The 4,713-nt window shown below is 29.5% G+C and overlaps 1 protein-coding gene across 3 annotated transcripts in view; it reads right to left on the reverse strand.

The window, feature by feature from the left end:
* LOC117176109 (protein TANC2) overlaps positions 1-4,713 on the reverse strand; it is a 115,038-nt gene that overhangs the window by 83,050 nt on the left and 27,275 nt on the right. The gene's annotated exons all lie outside the window — the stretch shown is intronic.

The following is a 4,713-nucleotide window of genomic DNA, read 5'->3' on the forward strand; positions in this document are numbered from 1 at the left end:
AAATATATGTGTCTCAATTTTTTCTAGTGTCGAATAGTCTTAGTTATTGGCCGTTGAAAAGCAGTGTACCGGTAGTGGCGTTTTGACCGTTTAAGGGTTAATTCAGTCTCAATCCGATAATCCTAAGGCGTTTAGTTTATCCGTGGCATTATTCTTTTTCCCATGATGCGTTCATAAATCGATAATAAATTACTGACATAATCCAGTCGTGAAATTAAAGTAAATTTAGGATCAAGCAAATCTTAGCAAAAACATTTCAAAAGTCCGTTTTTTAAATATTGCAAATTTGTTTCATAAGTTTGTCAGTGATAGGGGACATTTCTGAGGGACCGAATATTGTAGTTGTAGCTCTTAAGAACACTTTCCTATCAAGAGGTTACTTGATAAGTTTTATCAGAATTGGCGCCGTCTGGTGATTCGATAAACTTCCCAATTAAGTTTTCCCTTTTCTCAATAATCAACTTCTGCATTTTTCATATCAGGAAGCTTCGATGTTTTCGATGCCTGGATCAGTGGTCCCTTATCATCGGACAGCGACTTATTTTTGTGTTATTTAATTTCAAAAATTAAAGCTAAAATACAGATAAAATTGTTTTATTATAGATTTAAAATGAATTTCTAGAGATTAAACAAATATGCTGTCCCAAGAAGTTATTTATATGCACAGCCTTGAATTATGAAACAATTAAAAATGGAAAAAATCCTTATATACCCAACTCTTTATTACTTGTGAATTCTTTAAATAGCCTAGGGATTACAATTTGTAAGTAAACAATTTTCATGAATACAATTCTTATAAACTTATGAATCTGAATATTTTGAAACTATTTAATTGTAATTTTTGGCGATTTGAAATAATACTGATGCTGCCCTATTCTGAAATACAACATTTCAATATTGTTTCTTGCTTTAATTCGGATGTTCTGGAATTTCAAGACTTCTAAGAACAATAGCATTTGGTAATATTTTAATGTTTCCAAATGGATTTTATCCAATAGAATAAACACCGAAATTAATGTTCTGTTATCCTATAACGTACTTTCTATGCTTACGATTAGATGCGAATAGTATCTAATCATTAAAATTCTTTTGTATAAAAAGATAAAATTATTAGAAAAATAAATATGATTGAACGGGATGGAAAAAATTACATTCACTGGATGATAAAATAGAATAAAAAATTATTAAAATTAATTTTTAAAAAAGGGATTGGAAATTACAGAAATTTTTAAAAGACCTAGGAAGATGTAATTTTTTGACAGAAATGGATACAATTGGTCGAAAGATAAAATAAAATTTCATAAAGCAGGATTGAACAGTATAAAATGAATAAAAAGTGTGCTGGTGCCTAATATTTTAAATGTGATCAGAATTGATAGAAAAGGATAGAATTTTTGAAAAGTGAATAATCATAAAAAATGATAAAACAGGATAGGTTTTTTGGAAAGGGAACATGATTAAGTTAAAATTCGATAACAAAGAATCAAAGGACCCCGCACCAAATGTACAGTAAAATGGCCACCGGTGAAAAATTCTAAAAAATTTTTTTTTGTATTTTCGAACCTGCAAAGCAATAATTCGAAGGAAAAAAGTAAGAAAAATGGACAGTTTTTTTACAAACAATTGTCAAAGTTTCAATTTTTACATGTACTTTAATAGAAAAATGCTGATTTCGTGAAAAGTTTTTTTTCTCCTAAACTAATAGTTGGATTTGGTTCAAACTTGCACATTTTTACTATCATTCCTAACAAAACAAAAGGTTCATATCCAAGATCTAGAAAGATAAACGGTTTATTGGGTATACACCATGATATAAGGGTGTTTTCATACCTCAAACACCCAAGTATAGAAATTATCATTTCTTAGTAACTAAAGTCACTAGGTATTTTTTATTCAATTACTAGGGTATGAGATAACTTTCAAATAAGTAGAGGAAGTGTGCATATAAAGGGTTTGTTTAATCATCCCTTATTTAGAGAAGCAGAGAAATTCACTTTTCGTAAGGAATAAATCACCAAAGATCAGGCTTATAAAATCACATTAAAACATATACAGGTAGCCTTATTTATCAGGATTTGCAGTAGAATTTATTTTCAGGGTCATTTAATCATCGCCTAATTATTGAACCAAAGGAAATCGGTATTTAAACGGGATAAAGTACCAGAGATTTTTTATTATAACATTGATGAACAGAATCACTTTAAAATATATACAGGTTAACGTTTTTTAGCAGGATTTGCATAAAAATTTATTTTTAGGGGGGGATTAGGCGACCCTGAAAATAAATTCTAATGCAAAGACTGCTAAAAAACGCTACCTGTACATAGTTTAGAGTGATTTTGTTCATCAATGTTATTATAAAAAATCTCTGGTACTTTATCCTGTTTAAATTATCGATTTCCTTGGGTTTTAATAAATAGAGAGTGATTAGGCGACCCTGAAAATACATTCTTATGCAAATTCTGCTAAAAAAACCCTACCTGTATATATTTTAAGGTGATTCTCTTCATCAATGTTATAATAAAAAATCGTTGGTACTTTAACCCGTTTAAAATATCGATTTCCTTGGTTCAATAATTAGAGTATGATTAAATGACCCTAAAAATAAATTCTAATGCAAAGACTGCTAAAAAACGCTACCTGTACATATTTTAAAGTGATTTTGTTCATCAATGTTATTATAAAAAATATATGGTACTTTATCCCGTTTAAATTATCGATTTCTTTGGGTTTCTATAAATAGGGAGTGATTAGGCGACCCTGAAAATAAATTCTTATACAAATTCTGCTAAATAAACCCTACCTGTATATATTTTAAGGTGATTCTGTTCATCAATGTTATAATAAAAAATCTTTGGTACTTTAACCCGTTTAAAATATCGATTTCCTTGATTTAATAATCAGGGGATGATTAAATGAACCTGTAAATAAATTCTAATGCAAATCCTAACAAAAAATGCTACCTGTATATATTTTAAAGTGATTCTGTTCATCAATGTTATAATAAAAAAGCTTTGGTACTTTATCCCATTTAAATACCGATTTCCTTGGTTCAATAATTAGGGGATGATTAAATGACCCTGAAAATAAATTCTACTGCAAATTCTGATAAATAAGGCTACCTGTATATGTTTTAATGTGGTTTTATAAGCCTGATCTTTGGTGATTTATTCCTTACGAAAAGTGAATTTCTCTGCTTCTCTAAATAAGGGATGATTAAACAACCCCTTGACATGCACACTTCCTCTACTTATTTGAAAGTTATTTCATACCCTAGTAATTAAATAAAAAATACCTAGTGACTTTAGTTACTAAGAAATGATAATTTCCATACTTGGGTGTTTGAGGTATGAAAACACCCTTATATCATGGTGTATACCCCATAAACGGTTCATCTTTCAAGACCTTGGATATGAACCTTTTGTTTTGGTAGGAATGATAGTAAAAATGTGCAAGTTTGAACCAAATCCAACTATTAGTTTAGGAGAAAAAAATTTTTTCACGAAAATCAGCATTTTTCTATTAAAATACATGTAAAAATTGAAACGTTGACAATTGTTTGTAAAAAAACTGTCCATTTTTCTTACTTTTTTCCTTCGAATTATTGCTTTGCAGGTTCGAAAATACAAAAAAAAAATTTTTTTAGAATTTTTCACCGGTGGCCATTTTACTGTACATTTGGCGCGGTGTCATGGATTCTTCCCATTTGAGAAAACAAATTTCTGCAAAGTCATGAATATTTTTACTTTGAAGCTTGTTTAAAACAAAAAATACAAATCTATTTATTAAATGTCTATTATTTTCGAGTATATTGAGATATTCAAATTGTCTCTCCAAATTTTAAGTTTTGGAATTTTTTTTTTAAATTTGCACATTTACCAAGAAAATATCCTGTGTGCTTTATGCGCACTAAATCATTTTTGTGGACAAAAGAATTTTTGTTTCGGAAAACTGAATTTTCGTATTCTTCTGACAAACAACAGATACAGAAAAATTATAATTGAAAAGTTTGCTTATTTTAAAACGTTCTACAAAAAAAATCTAAAAAAACTGCTTCGTGACCTAGCACAGCTGACAAGAAAACAGCAGAAAAAGCATTAAAAAAAAATGTTGATAAAATAAAAAAAGTGTGTTCTTATTCTGGGTTTATATTAAAGTCAGCTTTAATCTCCCAATTTAAAAGTTGAAAAAAATGAAAATTTTATTTAATGAAAAAACTATTTTTTCATTTTATCCAATACTGATAAAAATGCGTTCTTATATAAACAAGACGTTCTTTTGCGGCTTAAGCCTTTTTTTGGGTAGACCAATTTTTCGTAGAACGTGTCTACATGGTTTCATTGAAATAAGGTTTTTAAATTTTCAAAAAAAGCAATGCTATTTTGTTCCTTTTGAACCTCTTTTAAAATTTCTGATTGATTTCGAGAAAGGACGCTGAAAATCACCAAAGTTAAAAAACAAAAGTTGAGTATCTGATTTATATCAAAACCTATAGAAATTAAAAAAAGAAATTTGGTGTTTTTAGGGTTTCGAGGTACCGTGCAAGAACCATTAAAGTTTTGGTCCGGTGCTCATCTGTTCGACCATCGTACTTTTTCCTCAAAAGGACGAGTGAGGGAGAGTAAGGGAAATTTGGAGCGGGAAAGTGAGATAAGCGGAGGGGTAGTAAAGGATTGAGGGTGATTGGAGCGTTCCCTGTACGATTTCTGAACC

The sequence above is a fragment of the Belonocnema kinseyi genome, chromosome 7 (genome assembly GCF_010883055.1).
Source record: "Belonocnema kinseyi isolate 2016_QV_RU_SX_M_011 chromosome 7, B_treatae_v1, whole genome shotgun sequence".
Lineage (NCBI taxonomy): Eukaryota > Metazoa > Arthropoda > Insecta > Hymenoptera > Cynipidae > Belonocnema > Belonocnema kinseyi.